This window comes from Glycine soja, chromosome 15, assembly GCF_004193775.1.
Source record: "Glycine soja cultivar W05 chromosome 15, ASM419377v2, whole genome shotgun sequence".
Taxonomy (NCBI): Eukaryota; Viridiplantae; Streptophyta; class Magnoliopsida; order Fabales; family Fabaceae; genus Glycine; species Glycine soja.
This window is the reverse complement of record NC_041016.1, coordinates 23,689,853-23,712,919: the sequence shown is the minus strand read 5'-3', so window position 1 is coordinate 23,712,919 and position 23,067 is coordinate 23,689,853. Positions and strand designations below refer to the sequence as shown.

The window sequence follows — 23,067 nt, the reverse complement described above, 5'->3', positions numbered from 1 at the left end:
ACTAAACAAAACCCCCCCAACGCAATTCATATATAACTAAGAAACACTTTAAAACTCGTAATTCCAATCTTGACAGTTTTCAAATTAGAAACGCAAAATCCACTAACACACACTAACCTCGAAATAATCACACTCTCGGAGCAAAATATAAAATTAATAGGGGAGAATTAGAAAATAAAATTGAGAAAAGGAAAGCAAACCTAGAGTGAAGGAATGCGATTTCTTGGAAAAAGTGAGAAAAGAGGAAGGGAAGGTAGGGGAGTGAGGCTTCTTGTTTGCAGAGAATGACTAAGACGATGTCGTAGCAACTTTCTTTGCGGCCAAAGGTTGTTCCAACGTCTTGTACTTCCTTGTCGCTCGTGCTTTTGCTTCGTCAGTTCCAGCTGTGACAACATTGTGGATGCCATCAAGTGAGGGTACAGTATTTGGGACCCATCCGTGTTTGGCAAGAGCCTATTGGTCATAGATGATGTGGTCAATGGCAGTTGGTGGTAGTGGTGGAAGAAAGACTTGAGTTGGTTATCATTAGGTTCCACTTGTTTCTAGTCGTTTCTAATCACAAGAAATTGTAATTTGCAATTTTAAATCAATACTAGTTGTTTTAAAACCATCACAAATCATATCTTTAAAAAGTTAGCAACCAAGTCATCAGTTAATGGAAAAATCCTAACGACATGGATCAAAAACAAAAATTTTCAAAGATCAAGAAGAAAAGTGAAGAAAAAAAATTATCAGAAATCATAAACAAAAATCGAATATATCAAATATCATTAACATATTTTAACAATAAAAAAAGAGTAAAAAGTGCAATGCAATTATGTTAGGGTAAAATTCACAATTTTAAAAAAAAATTAAGAGATATAATGCATCAAATCAATTTTTTTAGTGTAAAATTCACTAAAAATTAAAAAGTTGAGGTAACAATTATAATTAAGATCTAAGCCTTAATTTTTTACATGGGGTATATTAAAGTCATGAAATAAGTCATGTGGTAGGTGTTAAGTTGATTTGGGTAAACCAATAGTTCCCGAAATATTGACAATAGTAATGCAAACTCTAATCAAACAGGGATTGAGATTTTGACAAAAGAGGACAAGACAACTTCTATCATGGGAAACTTAGTTTCATTTCCTAAGTTCGAAAACTTTTGGTTACCATTGGATGGATGAGCTTTTAATATGATGACCATTAGAAGAGTTTGTTTGCAGATGAGTTAGGCGTTAATGATGATGGTTAAGGGGAAAACATCTTTTTATTATTTTCCATGTGTATCCAAACTAAAACAAGTGTCATCTTGATGTGTTGATAGGGGACTAACGAGAAGACTTCAAACTTTTCTTTTATATTAGGAATATTGTGTAATTTTTATAATTTGGGCCTTTGTTTGGGCTTTTATTTGTTTTTTTTAACTATGTTGTTTAGTTGGACCTTCAGTGGGCCTTTCTGAAATAGGCCTTACTAGGGTTTTAGTTGAACAATATAAGTAGGGTCGTAAGACATATTTTGTAAGCAGTTTTGGATGAACTGAAAAGTTAGCTTTTGTTAATTGTGAGAGAATTGATTTCTCTTGGTTCTTGTGTAGAACCCTAAATTCTTATCAAAGAATTCTTATTTTATTTGACAAATTCTCCTCAACTTATCAATCCTTAGGGATTGTGGCGTTGTTCTTTTCCATTTCTCATCTAATATGCTATTGCTTTTCATCTTTACAATTTTCTTGAATTTTTTACCTATTAGGATGCTGAATTTGTGATTCATGATTTAGGGTTTTCATCATGTGTGGTCCACATGGATGAGCACAATGTTGTGTTGGATTTAGGGTTAGTAAAGGTGGGTTGGTGAAATCGGTGGGTTTGTGTTTGTTTTTTATGGCTTTCATGGTTGTGGTTATCATTTGTGTTTGTTGTTTTTGGTTTGGGTCCTTTGTGTTGTGAATTTGAATTTAGGGTGTATTGTGGCCTTGGGTAAACACTGCCAAATTTGAAAGAAAAAGGCAACATCCACCTTCGACAGGTTTGGGAAGTTTGGTGCTGATATCGGAGGTATCTGTTGAGTCCGTGGGAAGAGTAGATCTACACAAGAAAATCGTTGTGGTGTTTTTTTTTTTTGGACCGTGAAGCATATACTCTGCTTTCATGTAAGTGATTTATGTTAATATTTTTTTGCCCTTTTTTTGGTTGTTTGGGAAAAGTGTATGATTTTAAGATTCTGCTTAGGGCTCATGTCGCTGAATTTGGTATTATTGTTTGGTTTGCATAATTTTCCAGCTATGAGTGTATTTCTACAAGCCAAATTATATTAGTTATTCAAGAGGCAACTGTAACTTTAACATTAATATCAGCATGCCTTAAAAGTGTATCAATAATTAATGCTTTCAAAGATGATGAGAGAGCATTTCGTAAAGATTTGGTGGGTGATTGTTCAATCGTTCATACTCTTAAACCGTTGTAATTCCGACACAAAAAAGAAGAAAAAAAGTAAGATAAATGAATGTGCTTAATATTTTGGTCATTTATAAAGTTAAGAGTATGTCTAAAGACTTTCATAAATTTTATTAAAATTAATTGTTAAGAATGTAGCAAATAAGTGATATATATATATATATATATATATATATATATATATATATTAAGTTTTCATGTAATTGTTTGTTTTTCTCTTGTTATTCTTTATAAATTATTTTTCTTTTTACCTAACGCATAATTACTCATATTAGACATATAGTTTGAGGTTTTTCTCACTTATTTGTTACATTCATAATTTTTCTTGAGTTGTTGATGTTGTATATATGTTTTTTTTGGGTAATTTTAACAATTAGTTCAAATATATGAAAATCATTGTTAAAATTTCTTTATCAATTAATCACCTTTTATTAGTTCTACAAGGGTTAGAAGTAATTTTAAGCTCAACAATGTCTAGTAAAGGTTATGAAAGTCTCAAGACATACTCTTAACTTTATGAATGACCAAAAATATAAATCACATTTCTTGATCTTACTTTTTTTTGTGTGTGTGTTGGAATTGTAGTGGGTTAAGAGTCTTCTATCAATGGTTGAACAATCACCCGACAAATCTATGCAAAATGCTTTCTTAGCATCATTGAAAGCATCAACTATTGATACACTTTTAAGGCATGTTGATGTTGATGTCAAAGTTACCGTTGCTTCTTGCATAACTGACCTAATTTAGCTTGTAGAAATACACTCACAACTAGAAAATTATGCAACACAAACAAGAACACCAAATTCAACGACGCCCAAACAAAATCTTAAAATCATACATTTCTTTTCCAAACAATCAAAAGAAGGGCAACAAAAATTTATCAACATAAATCACCTACTAAGAAAAATAGTATGCCTCACTGTCCAAAAAAATGCCACAACCATTTCCTCGTGCGGATCTACTCTTCACATGAACTCAAGAAATACCTTCGGTACCGGCGCCAACTTTCCGTCAAAGAATATTCATTCCTCTCTTTCTCTCTCCATCTCCTATTTCTTCCCTTGCTTCTGTTTCGCTCCACTACGCTCCGAGATGTACCCATCATTATTCCAGGTAATGCATATTTTCTTCGTCATTAAGATTTCAGATTTGCCGCGCTGTTAAGACATGTAACTTGTAAGTGTAAGATATCCTATGCCTTTTGGTTAGTTTTAATGATGCTCATTTGGGTTTCTAATCGTGCTATTTAAGATATATTGGGATTGGGACTGAAAAACACTACCCTTATTTTTTTTCTTTGTTGGAGATGCTTTGTTGTCGTCTACCCTGTCTAAATGCCTTGGCAAATTGGAACTAACAACAACAAGAACCAAAGATTTTCTCATTAGGTGCGATTCGTTGCATAAATCAAACAGTGTAATATTGTACTATTGCGAATCATGTCCTACAAACTATTAGCCTCCATTTTTTAAATGATTTTGCATATGGTTTTTCTTGATCTCCCTCCACCTCTAGTGATATGGCTGTTCTCTATTTGATGAATTGGTCCACTCTACTAATGATTAGCTTCTACTGCCCAACCACCTAAGGTGAGATTCTACCTTTTTTTATTTTTCTTGTATCAGGTGCTACCCCAACTCTCTCTTTAAATTCATTCCTAATCCTATCTTGTCTAATATATGGACTCATCCAATGCAACATTCTCATATATGGTATGCTGAGTTTATTCTCTTGTTACCTTTTTATTGCTCAATGCTTAGTTCCATACAACATCACAAATTGTAATGCAGATAGTATTACAAATTAACTTATAGTATTTTTCTGCTTTTCAATTATTGAATACAAGCTCTGGTGTAAACTATAACTAAAATGAGAATAGGAATTGATGAGTAACTATTCACCCGTAATGCAGTATTGGGCAAATGCAACTGCTGGTGAAAATTGGGTAGTTAATTTGTAAGGTGACACACCAAGAACTTGGGTAGCTGTGGTAATGGATCTTCATGGAGGGAGTTTGTCAACAGTTAGCACATGAGCACAAGCAATTCCAGGACATTCAACACGAGATGATGGTGAGTGTTACTTTCTTGGTAGGTTTTGAACTAATTTTGTTGGTTTAGGACACTGCAAGTTTTTGTACTGCATTGATGGATTTTCTGACAGATGATTATATATATATATATATATATATATATATGTGGCAATCATATAATTAATGAATGAATCACTTTTTACTTAACCTAGAGAGCATTTAGAGAATGGAAATGCTTTCTTATTCTTATTGAGTACACAGATTATGCAAGACATCAACATACTCATACACACATATATGTTTCTTTATAGACTTAGGTTCTGTTTGAATACTAGTTAGAAGAGCTTTTGGGAGCTTTTCTACTGGAAATATAGAGCTTTTTCCAGTAGAGAGAAGCTCTCAATAGCTCTTCTAGCTTTATATCCAAACAAGCTCTAGTGGAGACTATTTCCTAGGCTAATGCAACTTCTCATGCACAAATACCCATGAACAATAAATAGATTTTATCATGTGATTGCATGAATCTTCTATTTCCTAAGTACATTAAGTATGATTGTTTCCAACATATTTGACTGACACTGTTTCAAACATATAGTTGTAGATGTGACATAATGATTTTTTTATTTATTTATTTACTTCTAAGTAGTCTATTAGCAATTTATTTCAGTACTTGAAATAAATTTCACATTTATTGTTTTTCTGCACATGCTACAACCTAACTTATCTTTTTTATTGTCACATTAAGGTGACCTAATAAGTAATACATAAGGAATCGGGCAATCTATTTTTGTTGTATGTCATGCATTTTATACATTTTCTCTTGTTGAAACTTGACTTTCTATAAGAAAAAAAAAACTTGTTATGATGTTGAAGCCTTAGACTAGGAAGTAAGTCAGAATTCTCCAACACATTGAAATTTAATTACATGTTTTTTCTTTAGACATGTGTCTTTGTATTGAACTCTTTTATTTCTTTTGTTTCCCCTTTTCTTTTCATAATGATACTTGTACTGAGTGCCACTGTGGTGGTTTTGCAGTGTTCTATCAGTTTACACAACAGAACCTTCCAGCATGTAAACCTGTGCTTACACCTGCAGTAGTTAGTTCTTTGACATACTTGAATATTTCATGACAATTGACACCTTATTCTATCAAATGCATGCATTAAATCTCAATCAATTTCTATGCAGGTCATTGCTACATTGCTATTGATGGGTTTCATTTTCATTCCTATAGGACTTGTTGCACTTCTTGCCTCAAATAGTGTATACATAGTTTCTACTTTGTTGATATTATTCACTGAATCTTTTTCCTTTCTCCCTTCTAAATCCCCATGTTTTCTACAATATTTATTTGACCTATGGATTTGTAGGTTTTTGAAATTATGGATAGGTATGACATTGACTGTGTACCTGAAGAATTTAGAAGTAATAAGGTCACATATATTAAAGATGACTAAATCTCAAAAAACTGTTCACGATTCTTAAAGGTGATAGTTCAATTTTAGATTAATTACATCATTTATTGATTGTTGCTTTAGTACTCAGTAATTTTCAATTAAATAGATCAGTGGCACCGCTAGAGATCGCATGAAGACAATACAAGTGGAGGTTTCAATCCCTTTTCCATCTCTCTGACGTTTGAGAATTCTATCGGAGCAGTCGAAGGAATAACTGAAGGAATCTCAGGGAACCGCTAGAGATGTTACTATCGTTGGCTGAAGACACATGAGTTCGCTAAGAGGTAAGGGATGAGTTTATCGCAATTGGGGGTTAGAATGAACATGTGTAGGGATCCTTAGAGAACTAAATTTGGGTTTATTTTGGGATGTTTATTGAATTATAATTTTCCCTTTATGATTATAAATACAATATTATTGTGTTCTAGGTACCAATTGATGTCCTGATGAGAATTGATTGATAAACTTGAGTGCTCTTGAGGTCTTTGTGTTTAACCCATGCTTTGATTAATTGATTTTGATACAATTGTGAGAAACTATTTCAGAGGTTTTGCACCCCATGTTGTGATAAAATCTTTTGTATAAATTGTTATGTTTAGGTTATGAAATGATGATTCAAACTGTGCGTATGTGATAAATTGAACATGTGACGGATGATGAAATACATGTGTATTGAGATGATATGTATGTATTGAGTTGTGAACTATGAACTGTGCAATCACACAATTGTAAGACCCTTTAAGGGCGACGAGTATTGTGATGGGATCCACTGTGGGAACCCAACGAGTTAAAATAATTTTGAAAATAATTGAGTAAATGTGTGTATTGCATAGTTCATAAGTAAGGTGTATATGATTCATGAGGTGTGATAACATGTTAAATTGAGATTATACCATGGTTATTGGGATTAAGTGTATGTGATAAATTGAGTATGTATATGATTGAGATATATATGTGCATTGAGGTGTTGTGTGCATTGAGTTGTGAACTATGAATTGTACAATCACACGACCATAAGTCCCTTTTAGGGCGACGAGTTAATGCTAAGTCCCTTTTAGGGCGACGAGTTAATGCTAACTCCCTTTTAGGGCGCTGAGTTGATGCTAAGTCCCTTTTTGGGTGACGAGTTGATGCTAAGTCCCTTTTTGGGCGACGAGTTAATGATAAGACCCTTAAAGGGCGACGAGTTAAAATTATTTTGGGAACAATTGAGGAGTCGTGTGTTTTGTACAGTTCATAGATAGAGTCTATGTGCTAAAATGTTTTATGGGTTGGACCTGAATCAGGAGGGAGAGGCCCTGACGGACTCTTCGGAGTGTAGGCCTTGGGGGTCACACGGTTTGAGTGCTCCTTTAAGCCTATGTTGATCCCATATGGTTGGAGTATTCTCACAAAACACTGTGACCCTGATTGGTCTCCCTATGATATTACCTAGTGAGAGTGACTTGACTTACTATTGTGTGGTTTGTCTTGTCATGTACTCCGAGGCGCCCGACGAGGTTTTTCACTGACATGGTTCCACATTGCATATAGGCTTGAGTCTTAACATAACTGTTGCATACGCTTGCTAATTGTTTATTATGAAATTGATGTGTTATTATGTCTTGATCGGAGTGTGTGATTCTTGTGTATTGTGATTGATGATTGAAAGGTGTGATTGATGGATTAAAAGTGTGATTGATGAATGACAAAGTGATGAAATAATGTGAGATATGCTAAGTAAATTGTATTTGGCTACTATATGTTGTGTTGTTTCTCTCTAGTAGTTAGAAATGTGATAACTCACTCTCGGTCTGTTGTTTGTGTTTGGATCTTGTGATGATTTTGAACTTTGTGTTCGAGGAGCAGATGAATAAGTGGATGACTATGAAGAACCTCATGCTAGAGGACACGGGAACACCACGCTCTGATAGGATGTGACATTAGGATATAGGTTCCATATTAATTGCATGAAACTTAGATGACCTTCTTTGAGCCGAGATGACTTTATTATTTATTTGGACAAGTTTGAATATGATGTAGAAGAAAGTGAATGTGAGCCTTTTACCCATTTGAAAGGCTTGTATTTAAAAATATTTTAAAAATACTTTTAATTAATATTTGAAACTTTATTCCTTTATTAATATATATGTGAGGGGTAGAGGGTGTCACATTTAGTGGTATCAGAGCAGGTCGAACCTTTCGGTCAGTGTGTTATGTGCTTACCATATTCTGGTGTGCACTCTGTATGGTTACTTATGACTAGTTTTGATGAACATGCTTGAATTATTAATTTATTTTCCTTTGCATGATCGAATGAGACTTAAAAAAAAATAGTTGTATGTGCCTTGCATCCTTAATGTTTGCTATACCATAAATCCACGGTTGAGTCATGAGTTATGAGACTGATCATCTCTATAATTTGTGAAGTACGGTTCGACATTATGGCAAGCCGTTAGGTGATGCAAGAAGCCTTGATACTTATGGATAATGCTTTAATGAGCCCTTATCTTCTTGTGTGTATGTTGTTAATAAACTTATTTCTATCTTGATGTGCGGATTAGTGTTGTGAAAACCTTTTGAACCATATATATGCCTTGGATGAGTATGTCTTTCTTGATGTGTAAACGCATGACTACTTAACTCACTTTATTTTGTGTGTAGTCGTGAATGTAGTAGTTGAAATTTGTGATTCTTTAATACATCCTTATTAACTATTAAATTCTTACTTCTTATATGTACGTTGTATACTTATTATAAGAACCTTATAATTCTGGGTATGTTAGTAGTATGGTGTTTTGCCTAATTTCATAGATAGTATGGTTGTTCGTGATTTCTTATTCTTAGCAATGTTGATACTCTATAGTTCGAGGACTCGTATTGAGATATATTTCATATAGAATACTCTTTTGACCATACCTTCTGATTCTAGTGTAATCTATTCTTTGTGTTGCGTACTAAGTCGAGTAATTCGATTTCACTTGCAAGCTTGAGTATAATTCATTGTTTGTGTTATGAGCCTACATCAAACAATTGGATTATTGATGTTTCTGTCACAATCAAGTGATAGTTGATGTCTCCATATGTGCGTACACTGTGATTATGTTTTCGTTTCTAGAATTCATTTGGAGTATCTACTGTTGATTCTAGATGAGTGATCCTTCTTGATTTAAAATTATTGTCTCCTAATCAATCGAGTGTTCATCTTATTATTGGCTGCTCATCTTCCAATCATGTCTAGTTAAACTGCTTGATAATCTTTCTTGTTGTTACTTCTAATACGAATAAAGACAGACTTCACCTTTGACAATATGTTAAGATGTTTTGAGAGGAAATACTTGAGTAGACATGATCATTGTTACCTATAGACGAAAGTCAAACTTAGTAAGACGTGTACCTGTGTTCCTTGAGGATATGCTTAGTTACCACCTAAATGCAAGATTTAGAATCTTATAAGTGTAGTACCCATAGAAACTTGTAATCGTAGTTCGTGGGAAATATCTAGTGTAGAGTTGTTGGAGAACATAGTGTAGTTGGAAAAGTTATGAAGTATAGTTAAGAGGTTTAATGTGGAACCTTAAGAAGAGAGTAAGGTAGTTAGTGAGACATTAATTGTTAAGCATAGAAGGATTCAAGAGTGAGTGTTCTTGCGTAAGGTAGGTGACCTAAAAGATTATTGATGATAGTTGTATGATTAGCAAGATAAATATTAGTTCTTTTTACCTTAATATGGAAAAAGTTTGTGGAAGCTTTAAGAAATACCTTAGTACCTATTGTGACCTCTATGTGTACCTGGTCATGTCATAATATGATTGATGTCCATGTGTGTTCGTGGAATGCGTGACAGGATCTCTCACCCTGAGTTAGCTCTTGTTGTGGTTTTGATGATTAGTGTTTAGTATGTTTCCGGTTAAGTTGAATTATGATGTGCATTATAAGGTTGTTATAGACCCTTGGGCATCATGTTCCGAGCTAAGAGTTTTGTTATGCATTTTAGTTAGATGAAGATGAACCTTAGAGTATGCTACGTCTAGGTGAAAGATAACTACAAATCCTTCTTGGGCAGAAGTTGTTTGGAGATGAGAGGAAACCTAAGATTAAGATGAAATGCTCTTAACTAGTAGTCGAACCAAAAGGTTATTTTAGGACTCATTGGATTAACCTTAATGCTTGCTGGAGATGACTCAAGTAAGTTTAAGTTTTTGAGTGAGATCCTTGTAAGGAGTAAGCCATAAGTTCATAGAAAAGTCGACCACTGTAAATTGTTGAGTGCTATCTTAGCCGCGTAGGTCCTTATTGGAGTAGTAAAATATTTGAAATAATTTTTAAGTTTAGAGGAGTGCTTGTAGGAGGACAAATAGTGATCAATGTTTCTTGACAACTTAAGACTTATGAAAAGATTTATCCTATATGTGAGTTAGAATAGGTAACCATGGGGTTCACCATAATATTTTGGGAAACATTATCGTTAGTTTGATACATTGGGAGGATCTTTGGAGTTGAATCCGAGATAAAAGAGATGGGTAAAATTCTCAAGAATCTTGTTGTGAGTTTAGTTTTAAACGTTAGAACTAGCTTAGTAGTTAGAGCTTGAATAGGAAACTGATGATATGACTAGTGTGCTAGTTATAGAGTTAGATATTGTAAACAACAATTGAAACCTCAAGTTCAAGTGCAAAGTTATAGGGTGACATGAGTATATATGTGTGAAGATTACCTTAAGGTGAACAAACTTACAGAAGTAGGGAGTAATATGTATTGCTTATCTAATTAGCACCCAGTTAGTATCAGGTAGGCAACCTTAGAGTTGAATCATTACAATTCTTGGACCTAAGTGAGAGTTATGAGTCAAGTATACCTAAGTAAGGAAGATTGTGCTCAGGGAAGAGGGATAGATTTGAGGGTAGTTAAAAGAGTCAAAACTCATTATTTTTCTTGAAACGTCCGATGTTCGAAAAAGAGTCGACCATGTGATCAGTCGTGTCTTCTTGTGTTTGTTTGTTCATTTCAAATTGTCATTAGCGTCTCCTATGATATTATTATACTCCAAATAGTATGTCATTCACATTCTATTATCGTTGAGATGTTACTCTAGCGACACAACTTAACTCATGAAAAACTATCATTGAGGGAATGAGGATCACCAGATTTATCGTCAAGTGTAGAAAACTCTTATGATCGAAGTCACATATAAGTGTTTCAACAGAGCACACAACTTGATATTGAAAACTATGTGTAAACCTTTTTCTCAATCTTTCGGCAAAGTTTCGGGGCGAAACTTCTTTTAAGAGGGATGGAATTATAACATCCCAATTTTTGTAATCTAGATTAAAAAGGATTTTTATTTATAAATAAATAGAGTTTTAGAAAAATGATGAGATTTTATAAATAAATAAATAAGAAGATATAATTATTAATTAAAATAATGATTTGAGAGAAAATAAAAAGGGTATTTCATTTATTTGTTTGATAGAAGATAAAATAGAGTTTGTTTTTATAAAATAAATAAATAAATAAATATAGAGCAAATAATAGGCTGAGTACCCTAGGTATAAATAGTTATGTTAAGTCATGTGTCTCTTTTTTGCCTCATTTTCGTTTTTCCCCTTCTCCTCTCAAAACCCTTTCTTTTTCCCGCAGCCCACCAAACCTGTCTCAGAAAAATGACGATCTCGGACTTGTTCACCGTTGGATCGTCGTGAAATTTGAATACCACGTTAGAAACCCAATTTTAAACATTCTCACCAGTGGGAATTTCAAAATCATATCTGAGCTTAGAGGAAAACCCTTCGCATTGTAGCATTTTAATTTCCGCAGAAACCCAAAACTGTCTCGGTAAAACTATGATCCCGGTTTCATTAACCGTTGGAATTTCATGAAATTTGGATATGTTGGTCTAAATTCAATTGCGCACAATTACACCGTTGGGATTTTCGATATAACACTTGTGGAGGGAGAAAAAGGAATCGCATAAAGACGGTACAAGTGGAGGTTTCAATCCCTTCTCTGTCTCTCTGACGTTTGGGAATTCTATCAGAGCAGTCGGAGGAATAATTGAAGGAATCTTAGGGAACCGCTAGAGATGTTACTATCGTTGGCTGAAGACACGTGAGTCCGCTTAGAGGTAAGGGATGAGTTTATCGCAATTGGGGGTTAGAATGAACATGTGTAGGGATCCTTAGAGAACTAAATTTGGGTTTATTTTGGGATGTTTATTGAATTATAATTTTCCCTTTATGATTATAAATACAATATTATTGTGTTCTAGGTACCAATTGATGTCCTGATGAGAATTGATTGATAAACTTGAGTGCTCTTGATGTCTTTGTGTTTAACCCATGATTTTGATTAAAATCTTGGTACAATTTGAGTACCACGTTGTGATAAAATCTTTTGTATAAATTGTTATGTTTAGGTTATGAAATGATTATTCAAACTGTGCGTATGTGATAAATTGAACATGTGACGGATGATGAAATACATGCGTATTGAGATGAGATGTATGTATTGAGTTGTGAACTATGAACTGTGCAATCACACAATTGTAAGACCCTTTAAGGGCGACGAGTATTGTGATGAGATCCACTGTGAGAACCTGACGAGTTAAAATAATTTTGAAAACAATTGAGTAAATGTGTGTATTGCATAGTTCATAAGTAAAGTGTATATGATTCATGAGGTGTGATAACATGTTAAGTTGAGATTATACCATGGTGATTAGGATTAAGTGTATGTGATAAATTGAGTATGTATATGATTGAGATATATATGCACATTGAGGTGTTGTGTGCATTGAGTTGTGAACTATGAATTGTACAATCACACGACCATAAGTCCTTTTTAGGGTGACGAGTTAATGCTAAGTCCCTTTTAGGGCGACGAGTTGATGCTAAGTCCCTTTTTGGGCGACGAGTTGATGCTAAGTCCCTTTTTGGGCGATGAGTTAATGTTAAGTCCCTTTAAGGGCGACGAGTTAATGATAAGACCCTTAAAGGGCGACGAGTTAAAATTATTTTGGGAACAATTGAGGAGTCGTGTGTTTTGTACAGTTCATAGATAGAGTCTGTGTGCTAAAATGTTTTCTGGGTTGGACCTGAATCCGGAGGGAGAGGCCCTGACGGACTCTTCGGAGTATAGGCCTTGGGGGTCAGACAGTTTGAGTGCTCCTTTAAGCCTATGTTGATCCCATATGGTTAGAGCATTCTTGCAAAACACTGTGACCCTGACTGGTCTCCCTATGATATTACCTAGTGAGAGTGACTTGACTTACTATTGTGTGGTTTGTCTTGTCATGTACTCCTAGGCGCCCGACGAGGTTTTTCACTGACATGGTAGCACATTGCATATAGGCTTGAATCTTAGCATAACTGTTGCATACGCTTGCTAATTGTTTATTATGAAATTGATGTGCTATTATGTCTTGATTGGAGTGTGTGATTCCTGTGTATTGTGATTGATGATTGAAAGGTGTGATTGATGGATGAAAAGTGTGATTGATGAATGACAATGTGATGAAATAATGTAAGATATGCTAAGTAAATTGTATTTGGCTACTATATGTTGTGTTGTTTCTCTCTAGTAGTTAGAAATGTGATAACTCACTCCCGGTCTGTTGTTTGTGTTTGGATCCTGTGATGATTTTGAACTTTGTATTCGGGAGAACAGATGAATAGGTCGATGACTATGAAGAACCTCATGCTAGAGGACACGTGAACACCACGCTTTGATAGGATGTGACATTAGGATATAGGTTCCATATTAATTGCATGAAACTTAGATGACATTCTTTGAGCCGAGAAGACTTTATTATTTATTTGGACAAGTTTGAATATGATGTAGAAGAAAGTGAATGTGAGCCTTTTACACTCACAACTAGAAAATTATGCAACACAAACAAGAACACCAAATTCAACGACGCCCAAAAAAAATCTTAAAATCATACATTTCTTTTCCAAACAATCGAAAGAAGGGCAACAAAAATTTATCAACATAAATCACCTACTAAGAAAAATAGTATGCCTCACTGTCCAAAAAAATGCCACAACCATTTCCTCGTGCGGATCTACTCTTCACATGAACTCAAGAAATACCTTCGGTACCGGTGCCAACTTTCCGTCGAAGAATATTGATTCCTCTCTTTCTCTCTCCATCTCCTATTTCTTCCCTTGCTTCTGTTTCACTCCACTACGCTCCGAGATGTACCCATCATTATTCCAGGTAATGCATATTTTCTTCGTCATTAAGATTTCAGATTTGCCGCGTTGTTAAGACATGTAACTTGTAAGTGTAAGATATCCTATGCCTTTTGATTAGTTTTAATGATGCTCATTTGGGTTTCTAATCGTGCTATTTAAGATATATTGGGATTGGGACTGAAAAACACTACCCTTATTTTTTTTTCTTTGTTGGAGATGCTTTGTTGTCGTCTACCCTGTCTAAATGCCTTGGCAAATTGGAACTAACAACAACAAGAACCAAAGATTTTCTCATTAGGTGCGATTTGTTGCATAAATCAAACAGTGTAATATTGTACTATTACGAATCATGTCCTACAAACTATTAGCCTCCATTTTTTAAATGATTTTGCATATGGTTTTTCTTGATCTCCCTCTACCTCTAGTGATATGGCGGTTCTCTATTTGATGAATTGGTCCACTCTACTAATGATTAGCTTCTACTGCCCAACCACCTAAGGTGAGATTCTACCTTTTTTTATTTTTCTTGTATCAGGTGCTACCCCAACTCTCTCTTTAAATTCATTCCTAATCCTATCTTGTCTGATATATGGACTCATCCAATGCAACATTCTTATATCTGGTATGCTGAGTTTATTCTCTAGTTACCTTTTTGTTGCTCAATGCTAAGTTCCATACAACATCACAAATTGTAATGCATATAGTATTACAGATTAACTTATAGTATTTTTATGCTTTTCAATTATTGAATACAAGCTCTGGTGTAAACTATAACTAAAATGAGAATAGGAATTGATGAGTAACTATTCACCCGTAATGCAGTATTGGGCAAATGCAATTGCTGGTGAAAATTGGGTAGTTAATTTGTAAGGTGACACACCAAGAACTTGGGTAGCTGTGGTAATGGATCTTCATGGAGGGAGTTTGTCAACAGTTAGCACAGGAGCACAAGCAATTCCAGGACATTCAACACGAGATGATGGTGAGTGTTACTTTCTTGGCAGGTTTTGAACTAATTTTGTTGGTTTAGGACACTGCAAGTTTTTGTACTGCATTGATGGATTTTCTGACAGATGATTATATATATATATATATATATATATATATATATATATATATATATATATATATATATGTGGCAATCATATAATTAATGAATGAATCACTTTTTACTTAACCTAGAGAGCATTTAGAGAATGGAAATGCTTTCTTATTCTTATTGAGTACACAGATTATGCAAGACATCAACATACTCATACACACATATATGTTTCTTTATAGACTTAGGTTCTGTATGAATACAAGTTAGAAGAGCTTTTGGGAGCTTTTCTACTGGAAATATAGAGCTTTTTCTAGTAGAGAGAAGCTCTCAATAGCTCTTCTAGCTTTATATCCAAACAAGCTCTAGTGGAGACTATTTCCTAGGCTAATGCAACTTCGCATGCACAAATACCCATGAACAATAAATAGATTTTATCATGTGATTGCATGAATCTTCTATTTCCTAAGTACATTAAGTATGATTGTTTCCAACATATTTGACTAACATTGTTTCAAACATATAGTTGTAGATGTCACAGAATGATTTTTTTTTATTTATTTACTTCTAAGTAGTCTATTAGCAATTTATTTCAGTACTTGAAATAAATTTCACATTTATTGTTTTTCTGCACATGCTACAACCTAACTTATCTTTTTTATTGTCACATTAAGGTGACCTAATAAGTAATACATAAGGAATCGGGCAATCTATTTTTGTTGTATGTCATGCATTTTATACATTTTCTCTTGTTGAAACTTGACTTTCTATAAGAAAAAAAAAAACTTGTTATGATGTTGAAGCCTTAGACTAGGAAGTAAGTCAGAATTCTCCAACACATTGAAATTTAATTACATGTTTTTTCTTTAGACATGTGTCTTTGTATTGAAGTCTTTTATTTCCTTTGTTTACCCTTTTCTTTTCATAATGATACTTGTACTGAGTGCCACTGTGGTGGTTGTTCAGTGTTCTATCAGTTTACACAACAGAACCTTCCAGCATGTAAACCTGTGCTTACACCTGCAGTAGTTAGTTCTTTGACATACTTGAATATTTCATGACAATTGACACCTTATTCTATCAAATGCATGCATTAAATCTCAATCAATTTCTATGCAGGTCATTGCTACATTGCTATTGATGGGTTTCATTTTCATTCCTGTAGGACTTGTTGCACTTCGTGCCTGAAATAGTGTATAAATAATTTCTACTTTGTTGATATTATTCACTGAATCTTTTTCCTTTCTCCCTTCTAAATCCCCATGCTTTCTACAATATTTATTTGACCTATGAATTTGTAGGTTTTTGAAATTGTGGATAGGTATCACATTGACTGTGTACCTGAAGAATTTAGAAGTAATAAGGTCACATATATTAAAGATGACTAAATCTCAAAAAATTGTTCACGATTCTTAAAGGTGATAGTTCAATTTTAGATTAATTACATCATTTATTGATTGTTGCTTCAGTACTCAGTAATTTTCAATTAAATAGATCAGTGGCACTTAATTCCTTAATCTTCCATTTGAATGATTGGTTGGCTTCCCCTTAAACATCTTTGAATGTTGCCTCAGGATTCACAAACCCCTTCAGTAACATACCCTTATACTTTCTAAAGTGGCATAGTGTGATCTTGTATGCCCTGTTTGGCAACATGGAAATAGGGTGGGGAGAGTGGAAATACGGGGAGTGGAAATAATGTTGGATGTTTGTTGAATGGAAATAGAGTGGAAATGGGGTGGGTCCACTAGTATTTTTCCACACTATTTCTCACCTATTTCCATTCATCTCTTTATTTGTTTCCTTATTTCTTCTGTATTTCTCTTCAGCCAAACACTTTTAATTTCCACTTTATTTCTCACCTATTTCCATTCACCTTTTCTATTTCAATCTACTTTATTTCCTTCCTCTCTACCAAATGGACCCTTAGAGTGGTGAAAAGCTTGTCTACTTAAAATGGAGCTAGTTATCTATTATCCATGTGCATCTTGTTAGTACAGTCTGTGAAGAATCTTCCACCTTCAAGAGAATATTATATGTGCTGATGTTGATATTATGAACCATGAAAATCATGTCTGGTAGTAGATGGTGATGGGTTTTGGCATTGTTCAAAAGGACATGGCATTATATGATATTTTCTTTCATGCTGTTCTGCCGTTACTTCACTATCATAACATTCTTTGCATGCTTTGTCATCCCTCATTTAGTTATAATAAATAATTTTGGAATTAAAATGCTAATATCTTGCCAAAAGAATTACTGATAACGTTGATCTTTTTACTGTCTCTTGATTATGTTTACAATTTTTTTAGGTACTTAAGCCAATGAAAGCACCAATTTATATCTATTATCAACTTGATAACTATTACCAAAACCACCAACGGTAAGGATTTTTTATATTGTTCTTTTCAAATACAATGATGAAGTCCTTAGAATAAGTATTACTCCCTCCGGATCAATTTTAAGAAAGAAAAAAAGAAAACCTTTTATGACTCATAAGTAAATTTTAACTACTTTCACCCTATTTAATGATACTATCTCAAAAATACCCTTCAATTAATTGAGATTCTATTTCCAATAACTCTTTTTGTCCTTGATATCAGGTTCCATTGAAGGGTACTTTAGGAAAAATGTTTATTTCTTAAATGTAATTAGTGGAATTAAATGATATTTACTAACTTAATTAGCATAAAAGTTAGTTAATTTTGTTTATATTTAGGTCCGGAGTAGTATACTTCAAGGACACAAAATCATTGCTTTTCTTAAGCTTTTATCTATTTATACTTTCTCTTTCATATTTATCGCTGTTTATTTATTTGTTTGTGTTTTGGTCAATACACTAGCCGTTTTTATATAATGTACTGGTCCTCATTGTTGGAAATAATTTATTGAGTAATGAGTATATTCAATTGAGCAAACCTGAACGTATGCCCTGTTATGAACCAAGTTGGTTTTCTTGCTTTCATCAAATCTATTTGCTCTTTAACACTTTTCTTAGGTTGTATTTGAACTTATTGACATTTCTCCAAAGCAATTCTGTATTTATCCCCTCAACCTCAAGTTTGATTTTCTATCCCTACTAATTATTGAGAAAAATTCATAATTATGCCTTCTGCGAATAGCCACCTTCAACTTTTACTTTGTCTCAATTAGTCCATGAACTCCCACTAATATTGTAGTAGGGCCTTCCCTGTGAATGTACTAAATCTAAAGCATTGATTCATTTCCTCCCCGAAAGATTTATATTATATTTTCTTTATTTTTTCCAACTTCTTAAATGAAAAAATAGTAAAAAAAGGCCGAACATAACATGTTTTATGTTCTGAAAACAAAAACAGCATGATCCAAGCAACATTACAAACTTAGCTTGTTGATTTCATGATTGAGAGACCAATTTTTATCCCTTTGAAAGTCAGAAGAATCCAGTGATTCTATTTGGCTGCTCAATTTTCTTGTATGGCATCAGGAAAATCATAGCCCACAGCATAATAGATTGACAAATTTAGGAAATCCTAGAAATTCTTTAAATACTTAAATTCAGAGGGAAATGATGGTTGAGCCGTTTAAAGAGGAGGAGATAAGGTGTGCAGTGTGGGTCATGAATCATTGCTAAATTACTAGCTAACTTACTAGCTAACTGGCTAACTGGCTTAGCAAGGTCATGAATCATCTCATTGATGAAAGGCAGACAACCTTTGTGAAGGATAGACAGTTGCTCCATGGTGTTTTGGTTGCTAATGAGGTACTTGAGGAGGCTAGGAGGTCTAAGAGGTCCTGCTTGGTGTTTAAAGTGGATTTCGAAAAAGCCTATGATTTAGTGTCTTGGCAATTCCTTTTTCATATGATGAGAAGAATGAGGTTCCATGACAGATGGATTGGATGGATTAAGGGGTGCCTCACATCAGCCTCTATATCTATTCTAGTGAATGGAAGCTCAACCTCTGAATTTAAGCCTCAAAGAGGTTTGAGACAAGGGGATCCTTTGGCCCCTCTATTGTTTGACTTGGTTGTTGAAGGCTTGACAGGAATGATGAGGGAAGCAACAATAAAAGATTGCTTCCAAAGCTTCTTGGTGGGGAAGAACAAGGTTCCAGTGAATATCCTCCAATTTGCTGACGACACCATTTTTTTTGGGGAAGCTTCAATGGATAATGTTAAAGCTGTGAAGGCCATTCTTAGAAGCTATGAGATGGTTTCTGGCCTGAGAATCAATTTTGCCAAGAGCCAATTTGGAGCAATTGGGCAATCTGAGGAGTGGTGTTGTATTGCTGCTGATTTCTTAAACTGTGCCATGCTTCATTTTCCTTTATGTTACCTAGGGCTGCCAATAGGTATCAATCCGAGAAGGAAGGTGGTGTGGGAGCCTATAATTAGGAAATTCGAGGCTAGGTTGAACAAATGGAACCAAAGAAGTATCTCTATGGCTGGCAGAATCACCCTAATTAATGTTGTCTTAACAACATTGCCCTTGTTCTATCAGTCTTCTTTCAGGGCCCCCTCAGCAGTGATTAATAGACTAACTGCCATTCAAAGAAACTTTCTTTGGGGTGGCAACTTAGAAGGGAAGAAGATTGCTTGGGTAGCTTGGAGTCAAGTGTGTGCATCTAGAGAAAGTGGAGGATTGAGAATTAAAGACATCAAGGCCCTCAATAATGCTCTTCTAATTAAATGGAAATGGTTGATGTGTCAGCAAATTGATCAACTCTGGAGCCGAATTCTGATTTTGAAGTACAGAGGCTGGAGAGGCTTGGAAGAGGGGCCACCAAAGCCACATTTCTCTCACTGGTGGAATGACTTGAGATCCATTAATCAACATCAGAGTGTGGCTGAGGTTTCTAAGCAGTTTATTTGGAAGTTGGGAAGAGGAGATCAAATTTTGTTCTGGGAGGACTCTTGGGTTCATGATGGGATAACTCTTAAAGAAAAATATCCAGAATTATATCGACTTTCCTTTCAAAGACTTCAGACAGTAGCATATTTGGGTTCTTTCTGTGAATCTGGGTGGGAATGGAAGTTCTCTTGGAGGCGAAATTTGTTTGATAATGAGTTGGGGATAGCTTCAGCCTTTATTGATCATACTGCTGCTATCAACCTAAATGCTAGGTTTTAGGATACTTGGGAGTGGGGAGCTGCATCTAACGGGATCTTCTCTACCAAATCTGCTTATCTTTGCATTCGAGCTGAGCAGTCTTCTGAAGATCAATGCCTAGGTTTCTGCCAGCTTTGGGACATTAAAATTCCTCCTAGAGCTTTATCTTTTGCCTGGAGATTACTTTGGGATAGGCTTCCCTCTAAGGAGAACTTATCTAGGAGACAAGTTGAGATTAACAATGACCTGTGTCCCTTCTGTCAAAGCAAATCTGAATCTGCCTCTCATCTGTTTTTCACTTGTCAAAAAGTTATGCCTCTGTGGTGGGAATTCAACTCCTAGGTTAGGGAGGAAAAAGTTCTTCATTGTAGGCCAATGGATAATTTCCTCCAGCACTCCTCCATAGCAGGCTCGAAGGTTACCAATACAAGAAGGAAAATATGGTGGATAGCAGCTACAAGGTCAATATGGAAGCTCCAGAATGATATGATCTTTCAGAATCAGCCTTTTCACATCTCTAAGTTGGTGGATAACACAAATTTTCTCACTTGGTCCTGGCTGAGGGGGTGGGAAAAGGACTTTAATGTTCCTTTCCATCAATGGTCCTCAGCTATGTCTATAACTATTAATTAGAGTGTGGTCTGTAGGGTCAGGCTCCTGTTGGCTTCTTGTAGGGCAATTGTATTTCTGGTTTTTGTTATATGTTTCAGGAGATCTTCTCTCCTGTGCTATCGTGTAGTACCTCTGGTACTAATTATTGCTTAATATATATATATATATATATATATATTAATTTTGTAGTTAAAAAAAAATCCACTATGGAAGTAAGTGGCAACTTACTGCTTTTTTGTAACAATTAAAACAATCCCTTAAAACTTTTCCATCCAGAGCATAAAAAATACACTATATTCATCAACCCCAAAAGTGAAAGTCAATGTGAACAACTACCATTCCATTAATAAAGTGTCTGCCTTTCCTTAATCTTTTTCTTTCAAAATTGATTGACATGAATTGGTTCCTAAATGGTTGAATAACTGTATATGTCTTGTACAACAAGATCAGCCATACAGTTGTGGGGCCTGTTGAAGTTCAGCATCTGATTGAACATAGTACCAGTAACTGGATGATACTTCTTTATAATATGGGTTTTGTTCATGTTTCTAATCAAAACTTGGATTTTGATGTTCTTGTTTTCAAGAAGACATATATGTTTTGCTCTGGCTATTTTTTGTTTTTATTTTTTAAATTAAGAAATGCTAAAGTTAATATGTTTTTCTTTTGAAAAATAAAATATGAATCAATGGTTGAAATTTAGTAAGAATCAATGGTTTAGATTTTTTACAATCAATGGTCAACACTTTTTCGATGTTAGTTAACTCTCACTTAATGAAAGGACCTTTGTAACATTAACTGGAGTTTAAGGATTGATTGGGCTGAAGTAAAAAGTTGAAGATGCCTACTTGCAAAAGTCACAAAATTTAAGGTGTTTTTTACACTGTTTTCTTGGTTATTAATTATTTGAACAGGTCATCCCTCCCATTGCTAAAATTTTAAAATTATTGTTGTGTATATCGATGATTTGTCTTTGAATTTAATGTATTGTACTCTAGGCAGATGAATTTGAGGTCCAGTATAGGTCTCTTAAATTAGAGTCTATACAGTAAAATGTTTTTCTTTATTGGTGCTTCATTCCTTTCCACCAAAATCATGAATATTGCCTGATTTACTTTCAACTATGATTTTATTTCTCCATTGTTTATTCAAATCTTCAAAATTTGTTCGGGTATGCCAAAAGTAGAAGTAACCTGCACCTCTAACATGGACTTGGATGCAATGACACCAGTTCTTGTAAACCTTTAGAGTCCTCACACGATCTCCCAATTGAACCTTGTGGGTTGATGGCATAGAGTCTGTTCAATGATACATATACGTTCAGTCGCAAGTCATCAGATTTGAAGGTCAATAGGAAGAATATTGCGTGGAAGAGTGATCGTGATCACAAATTTTGGAAAGCATGTTTACCCATTTAATTTTCAGAATGGGACTTTAATTGGGGGTGGAAAGCTGGATCCAAGTATTCCTATATGTTTGAAGCTTTTGAATTGCATATCAAGAACTATTGTCATCCTTTCTTCCTGTGATCAATTTCCTTATTTGGATTTGAAATATCTTTTAGTGACCTACATTGCAATGCCTTCGCCTTTTATTCATCTATTTGACATCCAATATTTAACAAGATTGCTGACATGGCAGTGCAGTAGACTGCCATGAACATTTCTATTAAATATTGAATGTCAAGTTAATAGATAGATCAAAATGGCATAATAAAAATAATGGAGGGACTAAATTCTAGAGAAAAAAAATAAGGGGACCAAGGGAGACCAAAAGTGCAATTAAACCTAAAAATTATTTATTACCGATAGTTTAAAGATAAAAAGGGTCATTATTATCATGCATTGTGCTGCTAATTTTCACTTTTGGGGCTTAAAATCAGGTTTACCGCCAAATGATGTATATGTATCTACAAGTGGATTATCAATAATGCTCCAAATCTTATCTCAAATATGGGTTGGTTACACGGATTAGTCAATGCCATAGGATTTATCAAAGATCGAAATTTCAATAAAAATCTTTGAGTAAGATATTTTTTTGATAGTCTCTCTGAATATTTTCTTATTTCTTCTACTCATTTCATTGGATTTTCATCCATTTGATCCATTTTTCTTAATGAAGCTTTCAGCCTTTGGTTTAAATCTTATGTTAGATATCACAATCAAACTCCATGTTACTTGTAAGATGGATCCATGAAGCTTAAACTATGCAACTTGTATAAT

At 34.4% G+C, this 23,067-nt stretch overlaps 1 pseudogene; it reads left to right on the top strand.

Annotated features, from left to right (window-relative positions):
- The first annotated feature begins 15,008 nt into the window (after positions 1-15,008).
- Positions 15,009-22,504, top strand: LOC114385981 (annotated as a pseudogene).
- Positions 22,505-23,067: the final 563 nt, after the last annotated feature.